The 11,858-nt window shown below is 48.9% G+C and overlaps 1 long non-coding RNA gene across 2 annotated transcripts; it reads right to left on the bottom strand.

Annotated features, from left to right (window-relative positions):
• Positions 1-9,221: 9,221 nt before the first annotated feature.
• On the bottom strand, positions 9,222-11,120 carry LOC108350621 (uncharacterized). 2 transcript variants are annotated; one of them, XR_001837471.3, is made up of 3 exons: positions 10,968-11,120; positions 10,461-10,611; positions 9,222-9,946 (listed from the first exon to the last, which is right to left on the bottom strand). It is a non-coding gene; the product is annotated as an uncharacterized LOC108350621 (long non-coding RNA). The 2 variants fall into 2 exon arrangements; XR_005502699.2 differs by having other exon boundaries at positions 9,222-9,953; positions 10,968-11,106.
• Between the last annotated feature and the right edge of the window lie 738 nt (positions 11,121-11,858).

Below are 11,858 nucleotides of genomic sequence, written 5' to 3'. Positions count from 1 at the left end.
CCGACTATGCAGCCGGCAAAGACTCGCTATTACCACACGATCTGAGACGGCCCGATTTAGTGAAAAGGTCTGAATCAGTCCGAAAAGATGGTTATGTAACCCTGACACGCTTAATTACCTTTGACGCAAAGTAAGCTGAGACGTTCATTCGCCTCCGGAGTCCGGGGATGTCATGTGACACGCTGACGGAGGAGGCTCGTCCTCAGCAGATTGGCGTCACAGAATCAAGCACCACCTCCTAATGTCAGTCCCGTTGTTGTCTGGTCATTGCTGGTGTTTGTATGTCAGATGAGACAAACTCTCTCTACTCTTAGGCTGAGGAATGGGTATGGAGACTGAGGCTTGGGAGAGCCTTGGTCAAGGTTTCAGGGCTGAGCACAGCTCTCTTGGACTCCTGTTGGTGAGCTCCAGGCCCACATCCCAAAGATGGCGGACAGTGTTCCCCGGGGATGGTGGACCTGTCTTCCACAACCTCCTTCTTACCTCTGCACACATGTGTGCACACATGCATTAGCAGGCACACATACACACACGTCGTTGTGATAGTTCTCTTTTCAACGTATGGCCACGTGCTTAGCATACAATCTTACAAGTGTGAGAAAGGCTGGGCCTGCTGTTCAGTCGCAAGCATTTGTCTAGGATTCATGAGACTTTGGGTTCTATCCCAGAAGCAGAGAAATAAAAGTCCACAAATATAAGTGAAGAGACTTTTTCTTTTTGAAGAGACTGTTAATACACTCTTCTCTGGTGCATTTGAGATTTGTAACAATGCCTCTGTCATTGTTAGTTTCTATCAACTTGACACAAACCTAGACATTCATGGAAAGGAATCTCGGTGAAGGAACCACCACCATCAGACTGCTCTGTGGGCGTGTCTGTGGGGGCATTTTCTTTTCTTTCTTTCTTTTTTTTTTGTTCTTTTTTTTCCGGAGCTGGGGACCGAACCCAGGGCCTTGCGCTTCCTAGGCAAACACTCTACCACTGAACTAAATCCCCAACCCCGGGCATTTTCTTGATTGCTGATTGATGCAGTTCATTTCGGGCTGTACCATCCCTAGGGAGGTGAGCCCGGACTGTGGAAGAAAGGTAGCTGAATAAGCCAGAGGAAGCAGGCCAGTAAGAAGCATTCCGCCCCGACCTTCCCTGCTTCAGTTCTTGCTGTAGCTTCCCTTGATGCTATAACCTATAAGTCAAATAAGTCCTTTTCTCTCCAGCTCGCCTTTGGCCATGGTATTTATCTTAGCAACAGAGAAGCAAAGCAGGACAGCCTTTTAAGTTATGCACCACGTTCCAAGCACTGCGGTATACTCTCCTGTTAATTTCCACCATAGCCTTGTGATGTACAATTGTTCCCAGATTCTACAGGCCAGGGAAACTGGCCCAGAACTAAACATTTCTGATAGATATTCCCATAGTTTCTCTGTTCCCAACACCTTTACATTTCTGATAGATATTCCCATAGTTTCTCTGTTCCCAACACCTTTAGAAGCTTAGCAAAATTTTCTTGGTGCTCCCAAGGCTAACACAAAGGCCTACTAAGTTTTTACAAAAGGTATTTATTTATTTGTGGGGTGGTGGTGGTGGTGGTGGTGGTGGTGGTGGTGGTGGTGTGTGTGTGTGTGTGTGTGTATGTGTGTGTACATTCGTGTGCCAGTATCTTTGGAAGACAGAAGAGTGTGTTGGGTCCCCTGGAGCTGGAGGTACAGACAGTTGTAAGCTAGTTGGTGCCGGAAACAGAACTAGTATTCTCTGGGAGAGCGGTGAGCACTCCCAGATGCTAAGCCATTTCTCGAACTCTGTAATAGTTTTGTGTTTTAATTAACTAGTTAGGCCCAAATAGCTTGTATTTGTGTCCTAAGAAGTCAGCAGTCATTTGAAAGGTCAACTCATTTGAGCTGAAAAAGATTCATATTCCATGTTTAGTAACTCGAGCCACATAGCAATAGGTTGCGTGTGTCGTCCCAGCTTTTCAGAGTTTAGCACTAGCCACACAGTTTTACACTGCTGTCGTGGCTAATCTTGGTTGTCAACTTGACTACATCTGTAAGCCCAAGCTGTCAGGCGTTTGGGATTTTCTTAAGCAGATTATTTGTAGCAGGAAGACGCCCCTTCTAGGGCTGGGCCACACTTTCTGGTAGCAGCCTTCATAGAGAGACACAGAAGGAGGAAATTTTGCTTTTCGCCTGCTTGCTGCCCTCACTCTCATTGGCAAGTTCAACAATCCTGGCCACTGGCCACTGTTAAAACCAAATCCTGGATTCCAATGCAGACTGAAAGCCAGCAGCAATCCAGGAATCCTCCTGGACTTCAGCCTCAGGATGGGACTGCAGAGACGTCGTGAACTAACCATCACCATTGTTGGACAGTCATCGTGGCTAAACACCACCACAGTCTCTCTCTCTCTGCTGGGAATTGAACTCAGGACCTCAGGAAGTGCAGTCAGTGCTCTTGACCACTGAGCCATCTCCCCAGCCCCCCTTTTCTCCACCCCCTTTCCATTTCTGTGCACACATATGACATCATCAAAAGCAGCCTCGCACCAATGTAGCTACAGCCCTGATCTCCCTGAGCTGAAGCTTATGGTCACTTGGCACATACTGTTCTGCTTCTCTGGTCTATATAAGATGACCATGGTGCCTTCTTCTTGAGAGTGTGCTGGACAGCCCAGGGCTGGTTTCACTGGGTCAAAGGTTCTTGGACCCCACTACTTGAACAGTCTGAAGTCTGTTTGGGCTGTCATAACACAATATCCTAGACTGAGTGGCTTAGGTAATGGACTGGGGTCTGGGGAGATGGCTCAGGCAGTCAAAGCCCTTGCCTTGTAAATAATAAGTCCTGAGTTTGACTTCCAGAATCGGGAGAGGGGCGAACCTAGGCATGGCCTCATGTACTTGCAATCCCACCATTGAGGAGGTAGAGACAGGAGAGTCTCTTGGGCCTGCTGACCAGCCAGTTTAGTTTAATTGCTGAGCTCAAGGCCAGGGAGAGAGCCTGTCTCACAAGAGGTGGATGGTGTTCTGGAAGATGGCACCTTAAGCTGATCTCTGGCCTCTACACATAGGCACACATTCATACACACACACACACACACACACACACACACACACACACACACACACGCACACACACACACACACATGCACGCACACATACATGTACATAAAAACCCAAAATGATGGATTATAAATTATTCTTTTCTGGTGTAGAAATCCTGACCCTTGTAACTAGCAAGGGTGCATTCTGCTAAGGGCTCTCACAAAGCCGCTGTCTTAGTCAGGGTTTGAATTCCTGCACAAAATATGACCAAGAAGAAAGTTGGGGAGGAAAGGGTTTATTCAGCTTACACTTCCACACTGCTGTTTATCACCAAAGGAAGTCAGGACTGGAACTCACACAGGGCAGGAACTTGGAGGCAGGAGTTGATGCAGAGGCCATGGTTGGGTGTTGCTTATTGGATTGTTTCCCCTGGCTTGCTCAGCCTGCTTCCTTATAAAACCCAGGACCACCAGCCCAGGTATGGCACCACTCACAATGGGCCCTCCAACCTTGATTATTAATTGAGAAAATGCCTTATAGCTGAATCTCATGGAGGCATTTCCTCAAGGGAGACTCCTTTCTCTGTGATAACTCTAGCTTGTGTCAAGTTGACACACACAACCAGCCAGTACAGTCACCTTCTGTCATGAGTTTCTTACACGGAGACAGAATGATCTCTTTCCCCCTTCTCTTCTCATGAGGTCATAACCTCAGCAAGAGGTCCCACCCTCATGACTGTCTAGTCACAACTCCTTCCCCAGGACTATCTCTAAATACCATCACATTGATGGTGAGGGCTTCGGTGTAGCAATGGGGGAGGGGGGAGGGGATGGCAAATGTATAGTGAGCAACAGGACTCATCGTTTGGAAACTGAGTCCTTAGGGAAAGACTGGAGCCTTGGACCAGCCACTGCGCTGGACCTCGTAGCGAAGAAACAAGGATGAAGTGGCTCTAGAAATTGTTTTCTTAACTTTACCATCACCTGGGAAATTCACAGCAAATCAAATGTAAGAAAAGAATGCACCAAGCACAGCCTGGTCTAAAGAGAGGCTTCCATTGGTGGGGGTCGGGGACAGGGCTGATGTGGTTGTTCTGATATTCCTAGTGCCTCGGATTACAGACAACCCTCCGCCACCATGATTGGTTTATGTGGTTCTCTGGTCCTTGTGTGTGCTGGCAAAGCCTTTACAACTGAACTATAACTCCATCCAACTGTTGGAAAGCTGATTTGGGGAAATAAGGAAGTCAGTCCTTTTAGAATTATATGTTTAGGCCGGAGAAGAGATAGAGTGGGTTTCAACAGACACCTTGCCAACTCTGAAGGCTGCCGTGGACAGTGCAATTGTGTTGGGCTGGCCTGGGATGACACATTTGGGGTAGGGACCTGCTGCTGATTCTCCTGCCATTGCGGAAATGTCAGAAAGAGACCTACTTCAGAGAACACCAAGCCACTTGGGTCTCGAGTGTCTGCAAAGGGTTGGCTTTCTGAAGCTGTGTTTCTGTCCTTCACTGAATCACCCTGGACTGGTCACCGACTTGGGACTGTCACTCCTTTGGGCATTGTTGTTGTTTTAGGCTCACATTTCCTGAAAACAGATTCCTAGGATTTACAGTAAATGTGTTTTCCCTGAGATTTCAATGTGACTTCCTGCCAAGGTAAAGGTTAAGGAGAAAGGGTAGGTGGGGTGGACAGAAACATCCGACCCTCTCCTTTGAACTGCCAGAGGGACTGCTGTACAATGTATATCTTGCCTTTGATTCAAGCCATTTTGGGGTGATATAGGCATTTGAAGGAAGCTTTTTCTCTCACCTCAAGTGGACTTGAGGATCTAGGATGTCATGTGCTCAGGGTCACATAAAACTTCCACTGAGCCAGTGGCTTTTTTTTTTCTTTTAATTTTCAAGACAGGGTTTCTCTGTGTGGCCCTGGGTGTCCTGGAAGTTGCTCTATAGACCAGGCTGGCCTCGAACTCTGGCTTCCACCTGCCTCTGCCCCCAGAGTGCCCGGGTTAAGGTATGCACCACCATACCCAGCTGGCTTTGGGTTCTGGTATCTTAAATTCATGGGCCATGGAGGATGAGTTTCTGAGACAAGGTTAGGAGTCGTGGATAGGAGATTCTCTCTGTATAGAAAGAAGGCAGAACTTCTGTCTGGCAAAAGCAGGTCCTGAGATGGGGAACCATCAAAGTGTTTTTAAAAGGCTTATGACAGACACTGGGGTGAGGAATGCAGAGGGGTCAGTCCAGTTGGCCCCACGGTGTCCAGGAACCTCCCTCAGTTCACCGAGTCCTCATGTACGGCTTCCAAGCAAGGACATGTGAGATGGAACCGGGAACCTTCAGCAAAGACATCACACAACTGCTGTTTTGGGGTCTCCCTCCCACCTGACCACTTTGTATCTCCTGCTCGCTTCTCTTTTCTGCCTACTGTGCTCAGAGATGAAAGCCCAGAATCCAAACTGTCTACAGCAAGGCTTCTGACAAACTCTCCAGTGCGGTCTCTGGGGAGGCCTCCTGCTCTTATCACCTCTAGTGACACATCCATCTCTAAGAGCAAGGCCTTCCATGCCCACCGGCGTATGTACATATTCTGTTCTCTCAGCCTGGTTCTCTGTTCCTTGACCATCTGCTAAATCCTGCTCTCCCAAATATGGCTCTGTCCTCTGCTTGGCTGTGGTGGGCTTTATGTAAGCATTTAGTTCAACTGCAGTTGTGTATTTTGGCAGTTCCACGGGGGTGTGGGGGTGTGGGGGCGTGGGGGTGTGGGGGTGTGGGGGTGTGGGGGTGTGGGGGTGTGGGGGTGTGGGGGTGTGGGGGTGTGGGGGTGTGGGGGTGTGGGTGGGGTTGCTCACAGGTCTGCAGGGTTCTGGTAGGTCTGAGATGTGTCTGAGGGCTGTCTCCGGGCTGGCTGCTGCTTAGACCATTTAAGCTGAGGGGGATGGGTCTCTCTTCACGTGTCTCTGAGTGTTTCCCTTCCTCTTGCAAGCCACCTCGGACTCTTTTTCTTTGACCAATACGAGAACTGCAAAAGACAGCAAACGTCCCTCACCTTCCAAGGCAAGGGGCTTTTCCAACCTCCATGCGAGCCTGTGGTGCGAGCCATCCTATTGGCTGAGACAAATCACATGACCCAGTCAAGCCTATGAGTGGGTGCTGAGAGGAAAGAATTCAACAGGTATCAACCATGGAGCTAAAGCAGAGAGGAGACAATTTGGTGGCACTTGTAAAACTGTTGGTCAAGATGACCAACTTGTGTGTTTATGCCCCACTATATTTGAGTTTTCTTGAGGCCTTGGCTTGAAATGTCTCAGTTTCCTTAGAGCCATGGACACAAATACATTTTTATGCACATTATTTATTTAACTTGGGCTTCAGTGGTTGTCAGGTTAACCTGGTCTTCCTGTAGCAGGTACCAGCCAGGGGACCCAAAATACAGCTTGTGGCAGGTCTGGGGTGATAGGGAGAGGGGAAGGGCAGAGGAAATAATTTGCATTTTTTTTTTTGGCTCAGCATCCTGGGGTTTCGATTCGTCCCAGCGACTGATCTGATTCAGCCACAGTCTGGTCTCTCTCCACCTTTAAATGTTGGAAACTGCATAAATCAGCACATTTCCCCCAAAGCAGAGTCTATATCCAGCACACCAGGCTGCTCGCCATAATTAGGCCTCCAGCAACGATTGTCTCTGCTCCTTGGGTTTTGTTGCCTCTTCCCAGGGGAACAGGAGGGGTGTGATATGGGTTATGACGTCTGTGGAACCTTAAATACACAGGGCACAGAAATCTTGGGCACAGAACACAAGCGACTGCTCATGCTGGGTCTTCTTTCCTCCTCAGCCCCAACATCTCACATCTCCTTCCCCTCCTCTAGTTCTTCCTGTTTTCCTTCTTAGCTCCTTTTGGCCCCCAGGGGCGCACACACTGGAGCCTACGGAAGAATCCTGAAGATTAGCCAGCCTGTATGTAGACCCGGGGCCATTTAGACAGAGGGTTCCTGGGTCCTCATCTGGGTGGTGTGTGTCTGAATACAGACATGCGCTCTTGGCCCTTTAGTGTCCTGGCTGCTTGGGAAGAGGCACGTTCACAATAAAGTCAGGAAAGGGCCTCTAAATCTGCTTCCTTTAGCGTAAGGGATTTTTCCTGGATATGAGCAATACGGAGAAGGAGAGGTTTCTGGGAGTCTGGCTCTGTCCTTCTGCCTGCAGGATTGGATGGACCCTTTAGGGCCCCAGGAGTCACCTGAATGGATTCAGGTGTGTTTGGAACTGTGACCACAGCAGTCCTCAGTTCTAACGTGCACGCATCCATCTACTGAAGTGAAAGTTTTTCGTCTTTCTGTTTGGCTCTTATTGGAGTTCTGTGGATCACAGGAGAGGGTGTTGCAGCTTCTCCTGACCATGTGAGGAAGCTGAGACTCGGGGAGGAGACCAACATGTCCCGCATACCCTGCTATAGTTGACTGAGCAGGGCTTGAATCCCATGGTGGGCTCCCGGCATGGTGCTCCTAGTGTCTTCCTTTGTAGAATTTTAATCTAATTAGTATGTGCATGTGTGTCGTGTGTGTGTCCGTGTGTGTGTGTGTGTGTGTGTGTGTGTGTGTGTGTGTGTACAAATGTATGTGTTTCCTGTGCATGTAGAGGCCGGGAGTTGATGTTGGGTGTCTTCCTGGATGGATCTCCATCTTGCTTTTGGAGACTTTTTTTTAACTGAACCTGGAGCTCTCTGATTGGCTAGACAGGTTGGCTAGCAAGGATTCAGGGATCCTGGAGCTTGCTGATTGGCCAGACAGGTTGTCTATCAAGCACTCGGGATCCTCAGACCTCTGCCACACTGTGATTACTGGCGTGTGCTACCACACGTTTGGTTTGTTTATTGGGGGGCGGGGAGGAATAGGGATCTGAACTCAGGTCCTCATGATGCACTGCAAACACCAGACTCACTGTACCGCTGCCTTCCCACGTAACAGGGCAGTAATATCACTTGCACGAGATGTTGGAAAAGTGACTCCATGAGCAGGCATGGAAAGTGAGGGCGACAGTTATGTTCCTTGTTGGGTGCTCTGGTTTACACTCAGGACTTCCGTGAGCTTGCTGGTCAGAGGCTGCAGGTCTACATCTCACACATCCCGGGCCCCTGACTAGTTTTAGCCCTTTCAGGCTTAGGTGAGCTCACCTATGCCCTGTGTTGTTCTCGGTCAGTACTCACCCTTCATCTGACTGTGGAGAAAAAGAACTAGGATTATCCTGATGATATCCAGATTTATACTTCTAGCTGTGATCTTTACACCAAGTTCCAAACTTGAATTCATCTTTTTTATTGTGCTTTAAAGCTGTGTGGGGTAGGACGTCCTCAGTTCCAGAACTTAGGAGATGGAAGTGGGAGGATCTTGAGTTTGGGGCTAACCTGGGCTACGTTAGCGAGGCCCTGGCTCTAGGTCTCCATCTCCCTACACACCTCAATCTACCTACAGTTCTCAGCCTCTTATCTATTATTATTATTATTATTATTATTATTATTATTATTATTATTGTTATTGTTATATCACAGGGATGTAATCCACGAAGTCTATATGGTGAGACACATCAGGACAAGTGATGAAGTTTTTTTTCAACAAATGAGTTGCAAGAATATTGCGTGACTTGTAAGCAGGGGTCCCAAAGTTCAGGGAATGATAAAGCACCAGCTCAAGGCAGCCAGTGTGGGGGTCTTTGGGGGAGGTGACCTTGGAGGATGCCTCAAAGAAAACTACGTCAAGAACGAGTTGGAAGAGGAGACACTAGGAGGCCGAGGAAGTCTCCTTTCTGAGTGCAGTCACTTAGTGGGATCTCAGGTAAATGACAGGAAGGGCGAGGACTCTAGATTGCGGCTTGGGTAGAAATCAAGCGTTCTCGGGTTGATACCCCAGCTGGCACGTTGTGGGAGCGTTTATCTATCAGGCGCCCACACAGATGGAGGAGCGAGCCACCACGGCTTTTGAAGCGCCATGCTAGGATGTCTGAAAGGAAAGCCACATCCCTCCCAGAGTGAAATTGCCAATAACCTGTACTGCTGAGAACGCAGCTCGTTTCATGGGCCCCGAATGAAAGGCTGAATCCCGGGTGTTGCTTCCAAGTGCTGGGTGTAACGGTAATAAGATGCCAAGATTTTAAAGGCCCCCTTCTTGGGCAGAATGCCTCTCTATCCACAAATAGAAACTTGCTGGGAATTTAATTAAGATCAGTGTACATAAAACTCACTGTTCCCAAGTAAACAAATATTAAGCAAGAAACTTTGCTTTCGTGTCATGGGCGCCTTGGGGAGGAGAGATAAAGGGCCAAGAGGGGTGGGCGTGATGATGTGGGGGTGGAGGTGGGGCAAAGTATACATATAGAGCAGAAAATAGATTCCAGGTTGGGGAGGGAGAGGAGGCAAAAGGCAGATGTATGCAGGGCCCAGGGATGAGAGGAACAGAAGCAGATAAAGGAGGACCCCCACTTTCTGGCCCCCTCTGTCCTCTTCATTCGACTCCGACACTTTGCGCTTACGTAAGGTAGACTGCTCCTGTCACACCTGGCTGTCCCCTAGGATTCATGGCAGGCCCCGCTAAGAACTCACAGCGGACTTGGCACCCGTTGGCCCCAGATGCGCAGGAAGTACTTTCCGGTAGGCACCTGCCATTTCTGCCACAGGGTTCCTCTTAGTCCCAGAGAAACTGATGGGAATGTCAACCTGGGAGCAGGCAATGGTGGACCGAAGGCGGAGCCCATATTCACTTCGGACTTCTGGGCTGATGCTCTCACCTCCGTCTCTTGATGCTGGATGACAGGAGTGCCCCACCATGGCTGGTTTGTATGGTGCTGGGAACCATACCCAGGCCTTTGCACACGCTAGCCAAGTGCTCTACTTAATGAGCTGGGAATGCGTCTTCAGCCTTCTGTTGTCTCATTTAAAAATAATTAAAAGCGTTAGTATGTATATATGTTATTTTGCATTATCCCCCCTAAGCCCCCTATACTCTCCATTTTCCTGCTCTCCCCCTCCTACACATCTTTTCCTTCTAGACAGTTTCTTTTCTATTTTACTGTCATGCCATGTAGATGCTGGGACCTGAACTTACAGTAAGTGCTTTTAACTGCTGAGTCAGATCTCCAGTCCTTTACATACATGAATAAAATATTTTTTTTTAAACGTTTATTTAGTGGGTCTGCGAAGCCATAACTTGTGGTTTCTTTGGAAACTCAGTTAGGTCAAATGATGTTTTGTTGGGGCACACAGGCGAATGGATGTTTTGCTAAAGCAGACACCGGAAAGGCTGTGTGGTGGCTAGAAGGAATATACATCTGACCCCACAGATGGGGAAGGCTGGAGCATTGGTTCGCCTTGCCCCACCTCACTACTCTTAGCTGCTGACGCACATGCCTTGGTTCACCTTACATCGAGTTGCTTACCTTGGCTTGTGGGACTTCATAGAGAGACACTTGCTAAAGAACTTCCCGTGGTGAACCAGCGGCTTCTTGCAGATCTGACATAACCTCCCAGTTTACTTTGGATCAAGCTGCCGCCGCCGATGTGTGTGTGGTGTCTGCTGAGTGGACTGCGCTGAGAACAATGAAGATTGGAATCGTCCCAAAGAACTGTTTCTAAACAGGTCCGCGTCCCCCATATCCTAAGAACCTTTCTTTCCCATTACCTCTGGTGAGTGGTGGGCTAGAAGGGAGGTTGAAGTGTTTAAGAACCCTTACTAAAGTAGGTTGTGAAAAAATATAAGCTGAGAGGTGTGTGTGTGTGCTTCTGCCACAGCTTGGGCGTGGAGGTCAGAGGTCAAGCTTTGGGAGTTGTTTCTCCTTCCACTGTATGGAGTCTGGGGATTGGACTCAGGTCGTCGGGCTTGGTGGCTAGTGTACTTCCCTGCTGTGTCATCTTGCTGGCTCACATACACGATTTTATGTACTTACGTAAGCATGTAGGAACCACCAATGAGAGATAACATAGGCTATCTGTCGGAGATCGGACCATTTTCCCGTAGAGCACATGTCTTTGTTCGTCGTTATGCGTAAGAGACAGTTCCACTGTGTATGCAACTGCTCGGTTTCCTTATCCATTCCTCTGTTGCTAGGTACCCGGGTGGGTTCTATAACTTGAACTTGGATTTCTGAGGAGGCTTCAGCTCACTGGCTACTCATTCACTGAACCTTTGTGGCTCTGGCACTTGAGCCTTGCCACACAGAAACGAGGCACTGAAAGCTTTTGGCCTGCCCGAACTCTGTAAGCCAGAAGGCAGAGATAGACATGTGGTGGGACACTTCCTGTCTAGATAGATTCGCCTCTCTGGTCAATGGGGCATGAGGGAGGGGTGAGTTATGGGAGCATCTATCCGGATGGGTTATGGGGGCAGTCAGGAGGCCTGTATGGCGAGACCCTGCGAGTGGAGCCTGGATTGCAGAAGCGTGAGCAAGGGGGTGGTGAGATTTAAAAGGCCAGCACTGAGAAGGATGCACTGAGGCTGCAGTTAGCACACACAGGCAGAAGAGCCTTTGAGATCTGTGCTACACCCTTGGTGGCACAGCCCTGCCTATGGACAGAGCAAAAATCCCATCTGACTTCTGCCACCTTTCACCGTGTGCCTCTGAGAAGGTGAAGGGCCCCTCGAGCACTTCATTTATCCGTCTGAGTTCAGCTAGTGACAGGAAGGTTCTGGAGAGCAGCTCAGAGCGGTTCCTGGGACATGCTGGGACATGTTCAATGTGACTCCTTAGTGGTTTGCACTATGAAGTTCTGGTTGCATTGAAGACAGCTCATGTCTACAGACTTCAGATCCCCCCATGAGGGCATCTTTGTCCAAGTGA

This window comes from Rattus norvegicus, chromosome 3 (assembly GCF_036323735.1).
Source record: "Rattus norvegicus strain BN/NHsdMcwi chromosome 3, GRCr8, whole genome shotgun sequence".
NCBI lineage: Eukaryota > Metazoa > Chordata > Mammalia > Rodentia > Muridae > Rattus > Rattus norvegicus.
Note: the sequence above shows the minus strand (reverse complement) of the source record. Positions and strands in the feature narration are given on the sequence as shown.